Consider the following 18,189-nt stretch of genomic DNA (forward strand, 5'->3'; position numbering starts at 1 on the left):
TTGTCATTTAAGCATAGATGTTATGAATGTTCTGCCTTGTGTCCATGTGTGTATTCACAGAGTCATGATTTTAAATGCCTGAGTGGATCTGTATGTGTGTAAAGGGTAAATTCATAGAGGTTTTGTTTCGGTTTCTTGGAACCTGAATGTCATCTTGTGAAGGTGCACAGAAAAATGTTGTCTCTCCATCTTGACAAAACTTTGCTCTGGTTGAGGTAAATCCTCCCTTGGCCCTCCTGAGCAAGCGGATGTTCATCCGTACGTGGCATTGGCCTTCCCATGTAAGAGGACAGCCTGGAAGCTTGTGCATCATTTAACAGGCTGTAACAGCAGGATGCCAGGTGCTGTCCTGACACGGCACAGTGCCCAGGTGAGATGTCTGTCTGTCAACACCTTCCTGCCGTGTCACTTAGGATGTGTCTTGATATCATTCAAATAAGAAAATCTAAAAGAAAAATGCTAAAACTGGGTGAAAGAGACTTGTAATTGTGGTAAAAATTTTGGAAATTTGAAGATCATGTCAACCTAAAGTGGGTATGAAAAGTATAACAAGGGATGACAAATTTTCCCGCTATTCTTGTTTCTGTGGAACCTTCTCCTTATTGCCTGTTTTAATCTGACTAAATACGATAACCTGCTCTTCATGAAAAATGAATGGAACTTTATTCAATGGGACCACCGGGCCCCGGGGGGCCCCGTAAGCGAAGAGGTTATGGGGTCTGCTTGCCAAAATCACTGGCCGTAATTAATTTCCCCATAAATGAAATTTGGTTAAAATGAAAAAAGAATCCAAAGTGGGTGGTGGTGGGGTTGAGCGAGGGGAAGCCGAGACGTTCTTGCCCAATCATGTGGGAGAGTTTGTCAAGCAAGAGATTGCGGTCTGAAATATTAATCACCCTCCCTCCACCAAGAATGAGTGAACCAGCTCCTAGAAGGGACACGACCTCTTAATATTTCATGAGCCAGTCCTGGCCCAGACATGAGGACCGCAACTGGGCTGCCTTCCCCTTTAACGCTACATGCATCAGCCGTCCCTTTAATGGACCCAGAGGTTGGGGCTGGTATGGGGAAGTATAGGGTATGTGTTTTGGTGGGGGTGGGAAAATGCAATCCATAACACTAATGTTAACAGTGAATTAGCTTTGTTTTATTTGGGATAAAACTATTTAAACATATTTGTTTATTTAAATAAAATATAGACCTAAATATTAGTTTAGAGTAATAAAGTAATGAAAATTAGAAATGTTTCCTTAGCAATAAACTGACGTTTAAGTTGAGGAACTAAGGTGTAGCTTCCCAGACAGCGTTTAAGACTAGTTCTAGACAAATATAAATGTTAGAACTGTAAAAACAACTTGCACTGACATATCTTAAAATGCATCAATGCCATTGAAATGTCTCAATATGCACACAAGAAATGTTTTTTTTTTGGCAATGCTTGTTTGTATTAACTACCTAAATGTCCTAATTCAGGGGTCTCAAACTGGCTTGGGGCCATTTCTGAGATGGACATCTTGTCGCAGATTCCTCATTCGTAGTTTAATCAGTGTTGCATTACATCTTCCGCTTGTATTCCTTATGAGGTGTCGCTAATGAAAGCTCTGACTTGAAGTAACAAACCCCTCATCAGCGCTTCTCTAAGTAACCGCTGAGTAACCGCGAGTTACAGCTCTTCTTTGGACAAACACTAAAAAGTCCCCACCAGATTAACTGATCACATGGTGACAATGATTTGATTGACGTTAGGCGCAGATAAGAATTCTGATCACGCATGCTGTTATCTTCGCTATCACGGTGAGCGCGGGTCATATTTGCTTAGCGACGAAGGATGCAAAACCTCTTCGTGTTTTTAGGCGGAAAATGATAACTGCCCCTTAAACCTTTAAATCAATAATCAAACGAATAAAAAACTAAGTAAAGATCTTTTGGTATGCCGGTTTATGTTATTTTTTTGACAGCAGAAGTGGACCGCAGAGAGGGGGGATGCCGCAAATGGCCCACGGACCGGAAGTTTGAGACCACTGTCCTAGTTTAACTAAGGCCTAGTCTTGGCTCAATCTAACCCTGACTGGGAAACCGCCCCTTAAATTATTAACTGAAACAAATGCTAAAACTTAAACTGAAATAAAATTAATGGCGCAAAAGAGGATGTTTTCTGCCGAATGAGAATCCAAAAACGGTTACTAAGTTTATTAAATGAGCGCATGCGTAAGAACAGCCTCCCTCCTTCACAGCTCATTTCTAGGGAACGCCTTCCAAAACTCGTGCACGAATATTTGAACACGAGTGTTTGTTTACCAACGGCATATGCTGTGTCGCGTCAGTGGATTCATTATGTGAAATGATATGATAATAAACACATAAGACGTTAAAACGTTAGATTAGTTGACGCTACTCCCTATTCAACTAACATGTAGCAGACTGGTCACTGCCTTACAACTACAGTACAAGAACAACGTCAATATACTTGAATAACAGTACAACAATAATTATTCCCCAAAGAAAGAATAATCACTGTTACCTGTTGGGAAGAATTTTTGCGAACTGCGCGTCTGTCTTGACACCTCTCTGTTTCTTCATTGCTCTCCAGCGTTTCTCCAATAACGACTCTGGTTACATTACGTTCTTCTGAAAATTTTCTCCTATTCCCAGCGGCTTAAAAAAAGTATTTCTTTTGCGTCCTCCTTCGGGTTTTTTCTCTTCCATGGTGCAAATTCGAGGAGGAAAGCAGGATCGACAATGAAAACAAACCAAAACTTAAGACGGAGTTTCATGCGCTATGCGCATGCGTCGCCTGTGTTTAGTTACTGGAGCGTGCACGTCTCTCACAAGGATCGTAATGGCAGTGATTGACAAGCCAGAGGGCCAATCGCTTATGCGATGACCGCATGAGCAATTGGCTGATGTTTTTAAGGCCCTATCTTGTGCACAGATGACGTATATTAATATTATTACTTTCAGTGCAGCTAATAAATAGTCTTTTATCATTTAGTAAAGACAGTTTCAAGTAATATTGCAAAAATGTATAAAACAAACATCCTCTTTTGCACCTTTAAATAAACTTAAATAGCAATATTATAAATTTTTTTTTTTTTAAATAAACCAATACAACTACAAACTAAAAATAAAATAACAAATGATCATCACAAAATTACAAAAACAATTGAACTAAAATTAACATGAAACTAAACATATAAAATTTAGGGCTGTTAATTTAATGCATTTATTAGGGGCTGTTTACACCTGGTATTAAAAATTAAGCCATTTTTTAAAAAAGTTTCCCACCTGCATTTATTTGTGATTTTTCACAAACGTTTCACAAAATGCCTTCCAGGAAAATTTTCTTCTAAAAATATATAAACATACAAATATATCAAATGAAAGAACAGACCCTCTGCTTAAACAAACAAAACAGAAAAACATTTAATCCTATGTATATTTTTTCTCTGCTTATAATGGATTGCAGTACCCGTTTTGTGGTTGCAATAGCAGTTTTGGCCACAATCCTACATACTGTTCCTTTAAATATCAATATAATAATTGCATTTTTGTAAAGGAATTTCGTTAGAGATCAGATTCAGAACTATTGTCAAAACATATAGTGTTTAAAATTAGTAAATAACATTCTGGCTTCAGTTTTTTCATAAATTGGGTAAGTCTAGTGGATAATAACAGTATTGCAGATTAACATGAACATTTTTCAGAGACACAAACGTTTTCTCTTAATTGACGAAATAAGTCGTCAATGGCAGGGAAAGAGTTAAAATGCGATTTGGATGCTAAATACAGGTGTAAAACATCTTCAGCTTGTTCACATTCAACCACATTCATAGTCAAAAAATGCATTCGTTGCTTTTGTGGTGTGGATGCGCATGTGCTTGAATGTGTTTCAGCAGCTACAAAAGACCGGCCACCCTTCATCTATTGATCTACTGTAATGTACTGAGCACAATGTTTTTAGACATGACTTTTAGTGTGAACCCACACTGTTTAGCACGGTCTTTAGGCTATCATTACTTAAATGAAAGCGGTTGCTCTCCGCCTCTTTAATTTTTGTTTCATTTTGCGAGCGTGTGAAAGTTGCACCAGCTTATTTTATCAATTGCTCTGAAATATTAGAAAAAAGCCTTGTAATTATAATGTACATTTATAAAACATTGTGGAGCATGTTTACTAACAACACAAGCAGCGGACGTCATTTCTCACACTCGTGCTTCAAGACTCACCCGCAGACCATCCCCTCCAAGTAATCAGGACAGAAGCGGTTGAAAGTGGACAAAAGAGATGAGTGTGAACAGACATGCATCACTCTTGTCCACTTGTGATCCAATCGACCAAAACAGTAGCCTGGTATAACCAGACTCTCGTACATTCATTTCATTTGTACAGAGAGTCTGGCCACGCTCCATTAAAAAACGTTACTTCCGTTAAGGAGGGTCCATTGTTGAAGTTTAAAACTATTGGATCTGCCCAGAGTCACTCAGGATCTGCCAAAGCCAATCGCTAACATGTGGTCATGACGTATATCATGCACCGAAACCGGACGGAAACAACAAGTCAGAATAATCAGACAAACAAAACTTAGCAAACCTGGTTCTTGCTCCGGCTTTAACTTCTGTATATTCGGCAGTTTTGCAACAACGGACCGAATAGCTTTTCTCACGTCTTTCTCCGCTGCCGTTACTGAACTACAACTCAAACTGACGCATGACCTCAACGTTATCGTTCTTAGCCACCCCCATCTGTTCACTGATTGGTCTTGCAGATTTTTGCAGGGGAAAACGAAACTCTATAGAGCCATCCCAGACGTACTGCTGAAGCGAAATGAAAAATAAGCGGAAGCACGTAGGAGGGCGGAGCCAGGCTACCAAAACAGGGCCTGATTATGAGGAAAAATAACATGTTAACTTTTTTTAACGCATTTAACCAACATGATCTCACAAAGTTCCGTGGTATATTCACGGAATATTTAGCTCATTTATCCATGTCATTGTCATGGATCTCCGCATTTCTCCATGGTCGTACCACAAACTTTCTTTTCTGTGTCACTATCATGTATTGGTTACTCAAATGCTTTTAACTATTTTCAAACCATTGTCGCTTTGGTTTAGGGTTAGATTTGGTGTTTGCGTTAGGACGTTACTTTTAAGTATTGGTTTATACTATTTGTTTTAATATTTTCTGATTTTTAAACCATTGTCGCCTGGCGTTAGGGTTAGAGTTGGGTTTGGGTGTTTGGGATGTCATTTTATGTAAATCTAATCCTAAACCGAAGCGACAATGGAAAAAAATAGGACAAAACAGTTGAGTGACCAAACAGTGACAATGACGGTACGGCCATGGAAAAATGTGAAGATCCTTGGAAATTACATGGATAAATTAGCAAAATATTCAATGAGTATACCACGGAATGTTGTGAAGCCAGTGCTGTATTACAAAAAGTTGATAGTTTTGTCACAGGTAGGGGTGGACCCAGATGTAAATAAGGTCACGCCCCTTTCTCCACCTCGAGGAGATTCCCAAAGCCACCCCAATGACCAGACACAAAAGGTAAGCATAAAATTAAAATATCCTTTATTAAATTACTTAAAAATATTAAATAGGGAAGGGGAAACGGGGGACTTAAAACAATGGCCACTCTAGGCTCTCCTCCACCACCACTGTATCTTCACACAGTCCATTCTCCTCATGTTCCTTCTCGTTTTCCACAGGCGGCCACTAGGACACAAATGACACTGTTACTTGGGCTTCGGGTATTGCTCACCGGCTCTGCTGCTTACAGCACTCTGGGTAGATATCACGTTCACAGTTTACTCTTCAATGATTCACTCTCGTTCTGTTCTCTCTCCACAGGTGGCCGCTAGGACACAAAGACACTGTTACTGAGACTTCGAGTATTTCTCACCGGCTCTGCTGTTTACAGCTTTCTGGGTAGGTATCACGTTCACAGTTTGCTCTTCAATGATTCACTCTCGCTCTGCTCTCTCTCCACAGGTGGCCGCTAGGACACAAAGACACTGTTACTGAGACTTCGAGTATTTCTCACCGGCTCTGCTGTTTGCAGCTTTCTGGGTAGGTATCACGTTCACAGTTTGCTCTTCAATGATTCACTCTCGCTCTGCTCTCTCTCTCCACAGGTGGCCGCTAGGGCACAAAGACACTGTTACTGAGACTTCGAGTATTTCTCACCGGCTCTGCTGTTTACAGCTTTCTGGGCAGGTATCACATTCACAGTTTGCTCTTCAATGATTCACTCTCGTTCTGCTCTCTCTCCACAGGTGGCCGCTAGAACACAAAGACACTGTTGCTGAGACTTCGAGTAATTCTCACCGGCTCTGCTGTTTACAGCTTTCTGGGTAGGTATGGTTCTCCTCCGTAGGTCAACAGAGGGGCGAAGGTCACACACCACCTCACCGGGTCGAGCGCTGCCCTATCTCCAATGCCCATAGGCCGATCGATTCCTAGACGGGGGCGCCCTTTTCGTAGAGACCACGGGGCGGCGGACCCTTTCGCCTCTGACTCTGCGACGAAAACAGACACAGGTAAGTTCACACCACGAAATGTTTTCCAATGGTTTACTCACGGTCACGGACAGCTCTTAGTCTGTGTCCCTTCGTACTCCAAACAGCACACTACGTATAATAACAGTGATTTCTGTAGTCGTTGGCCTCTCCGTCCTCTGCCCAGTGGAAGAAAATGGATGATGCGGGGCTTCGTCTACAAGACACACAGCAACCCACAGCAATACACAGCACCACTCCAAACGTGAAAAAGATTTATTACACAGTCTCACTCACCACACTATAAGTGCACCACAACAAGGGAAGCGCCCGGTGTCCTCCACTGCGCTTGGGCTACGATAAGGCGATGGGAAATACGACCACAATAAGTCTCGTTGCGGCGGCTGTTTGAAGTTTGACTTCTCACGGCTCGCCCACCACACTCTTATAGGGGTAGGGCCGCCCTCCTTCTCCTGGAGGTTTCCGTTCTTCGGTCTGGGCGGAAACATCCGGGCGATTGGGCACAGCTGTGCCTAGTTGAAGAGATCGCCGGGCAATTGGATGATTGAGGAACAGAGAGGAGTATATAAAGCACAGTTAGAACACAGTTAGGGGTGCTTAGTGTGTGCTGGGAAACGGAGCTGTGCTCATTGTTGGACGTGGTGGTTGTTTGTGTTTCTCTCTCTCCCTCTCTCTCGTTGTAAATCTTTATTGTGGACCTGCTGGAGTGAACAGGAAAACCCTATGGGCAGGAAGGAACGCTGTTCTAACCAATACTGAAGGAGTAAAGCAGGAAGAAAAAGTGACCTTCTGGTACAACGTAAACAAAGGCTATTCACCGTGAGTATACCCTTTTCTGTGTGGAGTAACTGGCAAAAGTTAACTTGTGTAACTATTGGAAACCTCCAGGAGAAGGAGGGCGGCCCTACCCCTATAAGAGTGTGGTGGGCGAGCCGTGAGAAGTCAAACTTCAAACAGCCGCCGCAACGAGACTTATTGTGGTCGTATTTCCCATCGCCTTATCGTAGCCCAAGCGCAGTGGAGGACACCGGGCGCTTCCCTTGTTGTGGTGCACTTATAGTGTGGTGAGTGAGACTGTGTAATAAATCTTTTTCACGTTTGGAGTGGTGCTGTGTATTGCTGTGGGTTGCTGTGTGTCTTGTAGACGAAGCCCCGCATCATCCATTTTCTTCCACTGGGCAGAGGACGGAGAGGCCAACGACTACAGAAATCACTGTTATTATACGTAGTGTGCTGTTTGGAGTACGAAGGGACACAGACTGAGAGCTGTCCGTGACCGTGAGTAAACCATTGGAAACTTTCGTGGTGTATACTTACCTGTGTCTGTTTTGTCGCAGAGTCAGAGGCGAAAGGGTCCGCCGCCCCGTGGTCTCTACGAAAAGGGCGCCCCCGTCTAGGAATCGATCGGCCTATGGGCATTGGAGATAGGGCAGCGCTCGACCGGGTGAGGTGGTGTGTGACCTTCGCCCCTCTGCTGACCTACGGAGGAGAACGTGATACCTACCCAGAAAGTTGTAAACAGCAAAGCCGGTGAGAAATACTCGAAGTCTCAGTAACAGTGTCTTTGTGTCCTGGCGGCCACCTGTGGAGAGAGAGCAGAACGAAAGTGAACCATTGAAGAGCAGACTGTGAACGTGATACCTACCTGAAAAGCTGTAAACAGCAGAGCCGGTGAGAAATACTCGAAGTCTCAGTAACAGTGTCTTTGTGTCCTAGCGGCCACCTGTGGAGAGAGAGAGAACGAAAGTGAATCATTGAGGAGCAGACTGTGAACGTGATACCTACCCAGAAAGCTGTAAACAGCAGAGCCGGTGAGAAATACTCGAAGCCTCAGTAACAGTGTCTTTGTGTCCTAGCGGCCACCTGTGGAGAGAGAGCAGAACGAAAGTGAAACATTGAAGAGCAGACTGTGAACGTGATACCTACCCAGAAAGCTGTAAACAGCAGAGCCGTGGCCTCCTGTGGAGAGAACGGAAAACGAGAAGGAATATGAGGAAAATGGACTGTGTGAAGATACAGTGGTGGTGGAGGAGAGCCTAGAGTGGCCATTGTTTTAAGTCCCCCGTTCCCCTTCCTTATTTAATGCTTTTAAGTAATTTAATAAAGGATATTTTAATTTTATGCTTACCTTGTGTGTCTGGTCATTGGGGTGGCTTTGGGAATCTCCTCGAGGTGGAGAAAGGGGCGTGACCTTATTTACATCTGGGTCCACCCCTACCTGTGACAGATTTTGGCGTAGTCGGCAGGGCCCCACCTCGAGTTGAGTAACCAAGGTCACCCAATGACTGACAACGCGGGGCCTGCAGCCCCACCCCGTGCCACATCTATCATCATGGGAAGCCCATGGATCCAGAAATATGGAGGAGCAGAGTCGGAGGTACGACTGACCGAATGGAAGGCCCAATTAGAGTACTTGGCCGACTTACAGGGCCTTAGCGCCGCTCAGCGGCTCCAGTTTGTGTTGAACTCCCTAGAGGGAGAAGCACGGCGAGAGGTACAAGCCGCCCCCGAAGCAATCCGAGCCACCGCCCAGACTGTGTTCCAGTTCCTTACTGAGCAATATGGCGACCATACCCCCGTAGCTGTCCTCCGTTCACAATTCTTTAATTGTAAGCAAGGCCCCCGACAACCTATTAGAGCTTTTGCCCTCAGGCTGCGGGAGCAGTTCACTCGCCTGCAGGCCCGACGAGACCATGGGCTAGGAGACGGAGAGACCTTGTTACGCGACCAGTTCCTCCTGGGGATGAAAGAGGGCCCCGTGAGACAAAGTCTGAGGGTCCAGTTTCGACGGGACTCCGGGCTCACCTTTGAGGACCTAAAGAAGGAGGCGCTGGCCTTGGAAGGTGATGAGGTCGAAGTAAGTGAAACCCCTGTATGTGCAGCCGTAAGTGGGAACACCGCAGCACCACCTGAACACGCAGATTGGAAGCAAGCCCTGAGAGTAGAATTGTTGAAAGATGTCCGAGAGCAGATGTCGGAGCTATCTAAGACTCTTCTGGGAGAACTTCGCCAAGGTAGGGCGCGAGAGGAACCGAGGCCGGCACCCCGAGAGCGAGTCTACTCTGAGAGGGGCCGAGAGCCACCGGGGCGCCCGAACCGTTTTAACCGGCCCCGCTTTGAGTGGGATGACCAAGGGCGGCCAATCTGCAATCGTTGTGGAGAACCAGGGCATTATAGCCGTCAGTGTGGGCCTCGCAGGACATCGGAAGGGGGTTTTTAGGACGACCGGCCACAGTGGGTCGTGTGGCCGGGACCCCTCGAGGAGACCCGGGAAGACGTGATAACTCAAGAGACCAGATGGTTGGGCATAGCCCAATGGCGGAAGTGAAGGTATGTGGCAAGACAGTACAGTGCCTGGTAGATACGGGCTCTCAAGTGACTTTGTTTGCCGAAAGTCTCTCGCAGGAAGTATTCGGGAAGCAGAGAACCCAAGGAGGAGAGGCCCCCTGGCTGACGTTGCGGGGCGCCAACGGCTTAGAGATTCCTTACATTGGCTATCGGCTGACGGACTTAGAAGTTCACGGGGTGTTAGTTCCCCAAAAAGGGGTAATCATCGTGGAAGACAGGTGTTTGGGTGTCCATCGAGCCCTATTAGGGATGAACGTGCTCTCCGAGTGTTGGGAGGAGTTATTTCGGGCTAAGCCCGGCCCTAGGATCTCCCCTGTTGAGAGGCCCCTATGGGAGCGAGTAGTCGCCGACTGTCGTCGGGTCCAGATGACCCAGGTCCGCAGAGGCCGGGAAGAGGTAGGGAGAGTGATGTGTCGCTATGCTCTATCTATCCCCCCTAGGAGTGAGGCCATGGTGTGGGTGAGAGTGGCCCCCCGAGGAGTTGGCCCCGAAGAGTGGGTATTGGTTGAACCCCACGCTGATTGCCCCCAAGTGGAAGTAGCACGAGGCCTAGCGGCGGTCCACCGGGGGAGGGTCCCTGTAAAGGTTCGAAATGACCACCCCTACCCAGTACACTTACACCGACACCAGCGGCTGGCCCGACTAACGGGGGTTGCGCCCCATCAGGTGAGGGAGGAGAGAGATGTTAGTTTCCGTCAGGTGTGCCCCACTGTCATCGAGGTGGCCCTGACGCAGATGGAAGCCCCTTCGAACAACGGGGAGAGGGACGTGCCGAGACACCTGGCAGGTGAGTCCCTGCAAGGGGAAAAACTGGAACAGGCGCAGACACAAAGACTCCAAGCCCTCCTTCAGAAATGGCAACATGTGTTTGCAAGACACGAGGAGGATTACGGATGCACTAAGGTAGTAGAACATCATATTCCGACTGGAGATGCAGGACCCAGTAGAGAGAGGTACCGGCCGATCCCACCCACCTTGTATACAGAGGTACGCTCACTATTGCAGGGCATGCTGGGGCGGGGCATCGTCCGGGAGAGCAGTAGCCCATGGGCAGCCCCCATCGTACTTGTGCAGAAGAAGTCGGGAGCTTGGAGGTTTTGTGTGGACTATCGTAAGCTCAACCTGGTGACCAAGAAAGACGCTTTTCCCCTGCCCCGGATCGAAGACTCTCTTGCGGGTCTCACGCGGTCTGCATGGTACTCCACTCTGGATCTGGCCAGTGGGTATTGGCAGGTGCCAGTGGCCGAGGCCGATAGGGAGAAGACCGCTTTCACGACCCCGTTTGGATTATTCGAGTGGGAACGGATGCCCTTCGGGCTCTGCAACGCCCCAGCCACGTTCCAACGCCTGATGCAGCGCTGTCTGGGAGGTCAGTTAATGGAGTCAGTCTTGGTATATCTAGATGATGTAATTGTGTACTCCCCAGATTTCGATTCCCACCTCCGGCACCTCGAAGAGGTTTTCCAGGCAATGGAGAAATATGGGCTGAAGTTGCAACCCGATAAATGCCATCTGCTGAGGCGAGAGGTCCAGTTCCTGGGTCACGTGGTCAGCGCTGCTGGGGTGGCTGTAGACCCTGGGAAAGTCTCTGCAGTAAGAGATTGGAGTGCACCCAAGACTGTGAGGCAAGTGCGTTCATTTCTAGGGTTTGTGGGATACTACAGACGGTTTATAAAAGATTTTTCCAAGATCGCTAAGCCACTTAACCAGCTGCTGGTCGGTACAGGGCGGAACCGGGGACGGGGATCACCCCCTATTGACTGGGATGAGTCCTGTGAGGGGGCATTTCAGAGATTGAAACAGGAATTGTTACAGGCTCCTATCTTGGCCTATGCAGATTTTACTCAACCATTTATCTTGTATACAGACGCTAGCAACCTGGGGTTGGGAGCGGTCTTGGCCCAACGACAAGCGGGAACAGAACGGGTGATTGCCTACGCAAGCCGAAGCCTCCACCCAGCTGAGAGGAACGATGCAAACTACAGCTCATTTAAACTGGAACTGCTGGCCCTGAAGTGGGCCCTGAGCGAGAAGTTTAAGGACTACCTCTGGGGTGCTAAGGTAACGGTGATTACGGACAATAATCCTTTGGTGCACTTACAGACAGCGAAGCTGGGAGCTGTGGAGCAGCGCTGGGTGGCACAACTGGCCAATTTCGAGTACCAACTGCAGTATCGGCCGGGGCGAGAACACACGAACGCTGACGTCTTGTCCCGATTGCCAGAGGCGGATAACCCCGGTTGCCGGGAAGGCCAGGAAGAAGAAAGCCAAAGGGAAGGCTATCTGATAGGGGCCGTGGAGGCACCAGGAGGCCAGCAGGAGGCGGTGCCGGAGAATTGGGGCTGGGACCCCTGTCGGTGGAAAGCAAGGCAGGCCCAGGATCAGGATGTGTGCCAGGTAAAGATGTGGGTGGAGCAGGGCCGACGGCCAACATCGTCTGAAAGGCTGACCCAAACAGAGACGGGAAAAAGACTGCTGGGACAGTGGGACAAGCTGGAACTCCAGGAAGGGGTGCTGTGCCGGAAGGTTAGTGACCCGAAGCTGGACGAAGAGGTGCGCCAGATCGTGGTGCCCGCTGATCAAGCAGCCGCCTTGGTGTCCGCCTACCATGATCAGCTGGGGCACCAGGGACAGGAACGGACAGTATCGCTGCTGCGCAGGTTTTTCTACTGGCCGGGGCTAGAAGCATCAGTACGCAGTTTGGTCCAAGCTTGCCCCAGGTGTATGTTGTTTAAATCTCGACGAGAGGCTCGAGCACCGATGGTGCCCATACATGCCAAAGCCCCCCTCCACATCATGGCGATGGATTTCCTGACACTGGGCCGGCCACAGGACCGCTATCCGAACATCTTAGTAATCACCGACCTGTTTACAAAGTACGCATGGGCAGTTCCCACCCTCGATCAGACGGCAAACACCACCGCAACGGCTCTATGGCGGCACGTCTTCCAAACATTCGGATGTCCAGAGTTCCTGCACTCAGACCAAGGGGCCAATTTCGAATCAAAGGTGATCCGAGAATTATGCCAGCTGTACGGGTGCACGAAGACCCATACGACGTCGTATCACCCTCAAGGAAATGGCTGTTGTGAGAGGTTTAATCAGACCCTGTTGGGGCTCCTAGGGACCCTGGACCAACGGAAGCAGAGCGATTGGGTGAGTGCTCTACCGAACCTTTTGCAAGCTTATAATAATAGCGTTCATAGTACGACGGGGTATGCCCCCACTTATCTGATGTTCGGCAGACATGTGCGGATGCCCACGGATCTGGTCTTGGGAGTGGCCGCTGGCCAAGAGGAAGGGAGCGTGACGGAATGGGTGGGGCGCCACCACCAACGGCTGCACTTTGCTTACGAACAGGTATCCCAGAAGATACGGGCTACGGGGGAAAAGAACAAGCGGTTGTACGACCGGACGTCCCGGGACGCCCCCTTGTTACCAGGAGAGAGAGTCTTGGTACGAGACAATCGGCGGCAAGGCAAAGGAAAGCTGAGTGACCGTTGGGAGACCATCCCGTACGTAGTCTGCAGCCAACAGAGGCCGGGACAGCCGGTGTACACCATCCGGCCGGAAGGAAAAGCCGGCCCTGAACGTGTGGTACACCGAAACATGATTCGCCCTTGCCCAAATTATCCCGAGGTCGCGAAGGAGGTAGTGGCGGAGCCGGCACCGACGGCCCCCTGGATGGAAGGATGGGCTGTGGTACCAGGCCTACCCGTGGTGGCACCACCCCCGGCCGCCCCAGGAGAGCCAGAGCTAGCACCTGAGCCAGTTGAACCCCCGGCCGCCCAGAGGCAACCAGAGCCAGTACCAGAGACAGCCGAACCCCCGGTCGCCCAAAGACAACCTGAGGTTGTGCCCGAGCCCGCCGAACCTGATTCCCCTGTGAGGCGCTCCCAACGGAAGAATCAAGGCCGACCCCCTTCCCGTTACGGTGAGTGGACTACTCAAAAGCATTCCAGGGACTAGAATGCATTGGCGGGGGAGGATGTCACGGGGTGACGATCTTTCAGGGCGGAACCAAAAGTTGAGGAAGTTTTGGTTCCGCCCGGATGTTTCCGTCCAGACCGGAAAGACGGGAACACCGGACATCCGGCAGATTCGCGGAGGCTGTAATCAGCCGATTGGGCACAGCTGTGCCTAGTTGAAGAGATCGCCGGGCAATTGGATGATTGAGGAACAGAGAGGAGTATATAAAGCACAGTTAGAACACAGTTAGGGGTGCTTAGTGTGTGCTGGGAAACGGAGCTGTGCTCATTGTTGGACGTGGTGGTTGTTTGTGTTTCTCTCTCTCCCTCTCTCTCGTTGTAAATCTTTATTGTGGACCTGCTGGAGTGAACAGGAAAACCCTATGGGCAGGAAGGAACGCTGTTCTAACCAATACTGAAGGAGTAAAGCAGGAAGAAAAAGTGACCTTCTGGTACAACGTAAACAAAGGCTATTCACCGTGAGTATACCCTTTTCTGTGTGGAGTAACTGGCAAAAGTTAACTTGTGTAACTATTGGAAACCTCCAGGAGAAGGAGGGCGGCCCTACCCCTATAAGAGTGTGGTGGGCGAGCCGTGAGAAGTCAAACTTCAAACAGCCGCCGCAACGAGACTTATTGTGGTCGTATTTCCCATCGCCTTATCGTAGCCCAAGCGCAGTGGAGGACACCGGGCGCTTCCCTTGTTGTGGTGCACTTATAGTGTGGTGAGTGAGACTGTGTAATAAATCTTTTTCACGTTTGGAGTGGTGCTGTGTATTGCTGTGGGTTGCTGTGTGTCTTGTAGACGAAGCCCCGCATCATCCATTTTCTTCCACTGGGCAGAGGACGGAGAGGCCAACGACTACAGAAATCACTGTTATTATACGTAGTGTGCTGTTTGGAGTACGAAGGGACACAGACTGAGAGCTGTCCGTGACCGTGAGTAAACCATTGGAAACTTTCGTGGTGTATACTTACCTGTGTCTGTTTTGTCGCAGAGTCAGAGGCGAAAGGGTCCGCCGCCCCGTGGTCTCTACGAAAAGGGCGCCCCCGTCTAGGAATCGATCGGCCTATGGGCATTGGAGATAGGGCAGCGCTCGACCGGGTGAGGTGGTGTGTGACCTTCGCCCCTCTGCTGACCTACGGAGGAGAACGTGATACCTACCCAGAAAGTTGTAAACAGCAAAGCCGGTGAGAAATACTCGAAGTCTCAGTAACAGTGTCTTTGTGTCCTGGCGGCCACCTGTGGAGAGAGAGCAGAACGAAAGTGAACCATTGAAGAGCAGACTGTGAACGTGATACCTACCTGAAAAGCTGTAAACAGCAGAGCCGGTGAGAAATACTCGAAGTCTCAGTAACAGTGTCTTTGTGTCCTAGCGGCCACCTGTGGAGAGAGAGAGAACGAAAGTGAATCATTGAGGAGCAGACTGTGAACGTGATACCTACCCAGAAAGCTGTAAACAGCAGAGCCGGTGAGAAATACTCGAAGCCTCAGTAACAGTGTCTTTGTGTCCTAGCGGCCACCTGTGGAGAGAGAGCAGAACGAAAGTGAAACATTGAAGAGCAGACTGTGAACGTGATACCTACCCAGAAAGCTGTAAACAGCAGAGCCGTGGCCTCCTGTGGAGAGAACGGAAAACGAGAAGGAATATGAGGAAAATGGACTGTGTGAAGATACAGTGGTGGTGGAGGAGAGCCTAGAGTGGCCATTGTTTTAAGTCCCCCGTTCCCCTTCCTTATTTAATGCTTTTAAGTAATTTAATAAAGGATATTTTAATTTTATGCTTACCTTGTGTGTCTGGTCATTGGGGTGGCTTTGGGAATCTCCTCGAGGTGGAGAAAGGGGCGTGACCTTATTTACATCTGGGTCCACCCCTACCTGTGACAGTTTCACATGTGTTCAGCCTTGCCAATTTAAATATTAAAGCAACACCAAAGAGTTGTTTTTACCTTAAAATAACGTTTCCAAAAAAGTTTCAGTCGTTCATCCAAACAGGGTGAACGGCACTTTCACATTCGCTTTGCAGCCCTCTATCGGCCAAAACCGCACTAAAGTAGTTTCCAACCGTCGGGTCGCGGTCCTGTAGTTCGAATGAAAACTTCAAAAACTTGCTTTACGGCAGACCTACAATCCAATCAGAGCCAGCTTGGCTGCAGTAGGCTAAATTAATTACGACAGTGGTAATGAACAATTCCGCTTCCAACCTGTAGGGAGAGCAAAGAGCAAAAACTCTTTAGTGTTGCTGTAAAGCAGAATATACAAAACAGATCTAAATGCAGTACTATGACTCTCTTAAAGAAGTTTTGTTTGTATACAGTAACCACTGTTATTTTATTCAATTTGAGGGTAATTTCTTCATCTACATGCCAATATGTGTGGTTAAATGATTTTAATTAGATGTTGTCAGTATGAAAATACCTTGTGATCAATAGACATTTAAAGGAAGTAAAAAGCAACAAAAGCCTACGACATCCTGGTGATCTTGTGCATGAGTATTTGCATATTCCCAAAACCACATTTGAATGATTGTTGATTCCATTCTCAAACGAATTCAAAAGAACAAATTGGAGTAAACTAGTGCCAGCAGCCTAATGATGAAGAATGCCGCTACTCATCCTCATTCAGTCCAAGTTTGTGAGATCTGTTTTGAGAATATTGTTGACACGTATACAAGTCTGATAGTAAAGCCATGTGCTGGATTTGGGCATTTATACAGTATGAATGTGGTCAGGACATAGAAGTTGTTATTTTAGTAATTTCAGTAGCAGGAGTATGAAATGTGTAGCTTTTTCATGTTTAACATTAAATGTTTAGTATTAAATCAGAAATTGATGTTTGTTAAATGAAGAAAATTCAATATGTCATTTTTATGCAGAAATCCAAATCTTAACACTTCTTGCCCCATAGATTACCCTTTTTGTTTGCTTTGAGAGTTTCATACCTTGAACACCATTGGGTGCTGGCATCTGACCTTTGAACTTTTGACTATTGTGTGTGTCCAGGCTATTCAATAATTGATGCGTGTGCATCATCCTGTCATGGGAGTTGGGCCACACCCCCAATAGGCCTGGTTTCACGCGCACACTGATATTGATTTTGTTAACTGAGACAATTCGGGCCAAGTGAGGTGCACAAACACAGAGACTGGGTCAGCATCGTATAGCTTTCTTAATGCTGTGTATTATGGTTTTCATTTATTTGTATTTTAGCACCATATTCACCTTTTTTGCTATTTTGAATATGGTTTAATGACAGACATGCATATTTTTTGTGTCTGTGGGCATTATGTACTTGTTACATTTATGACATGAGTCACTTTATTATATTAAACCTATTTAGTTTAAATACATTTTCAGTATTTTTTAAAATTATAAATACACATTTTTGTTTTGATATCTCAAACCTGTAAACTGGTGCAGCAACTGTTCGTACAAATTAGCAGTTTAAGAGCGTGTTCATACTTCACATGTTTGGTTCGATTAAAATGAACTCTGGTGCGATTGCTCGGTTGGGGCGGTTCATTTAAGTAATTGTGAATGCTGGCACCCGAACTCTGCTGCGCACTAAACAAACGAACCGAGACTGGTGGATCTCGGTTTGTTTCCAAACAAACTGTGGTGCGGTTCGACTGATATGTGAATGCACTCGGACCAGAGACGAGGTAACAGACCAAAACCAGGATGTGATATCACTAGACGGGACTGATTTTACGGCGTAATGAGCAGTGTATGCAAAAACAAAATGAGCAGAGGGCAAACATGGAGCAATAGAGAGGTAAAGAGCCTCATTAACATGGTCCATCGAGCATACACTCAAAAAAAGGCCTCATCAGTTCAACGTATTAATTGCATGGCCAATTTTTACGTAACACGTTTTTACGTTACATTGATCCAATGTGATTTTCTAAATATGACTTTATTACATTGACCGATTGTCATTTTTATTAAAATGACAAGTATGAACACACCCTACCATGGTGTTTAAATTATTACAATTTTTAAATAAGATACACTGGCTTTATTTTATGTTCGAAACCTTTCCTATAAACAATTTTCATAAATATTAGTTGTTGTTGGGATGTAAGGACAATTGAAAAAGTGTCCAACAATTTGGATGTTCTCAAAGAGGTAGTACAACCGCAATCATGGGCCCAGGGGCGCTGCTAAGGATTTTGGGCCCCATGAAAAGAATCTTGACAGGGCCCCCAACACAGCTGAGACTTTTTCCTATAAATTTACATAAAATCATGCGCTCTTATGTTATTTTGACTATCATTCTCATATATTTAGGTCAATCAGACAATTGAACTCCATCCCATGTCCACACCCGTAATTAAAATTTTAAATATTTAT

Source organism: Paramisgurnus dabryanus, chromosome 18 (genome assembly GCF_030506205.2).
Source record: "Paramisgurnus dabryanus chromosome 18, PD_genome_1.1, whole genome shotgun sequence".
NCBI lineage: Eukaryota > Metazoa > Chordata > Actinopteri > Cypriniformes > Cobitidae > Paramisgurnus > Paramisgurnus dabryanus.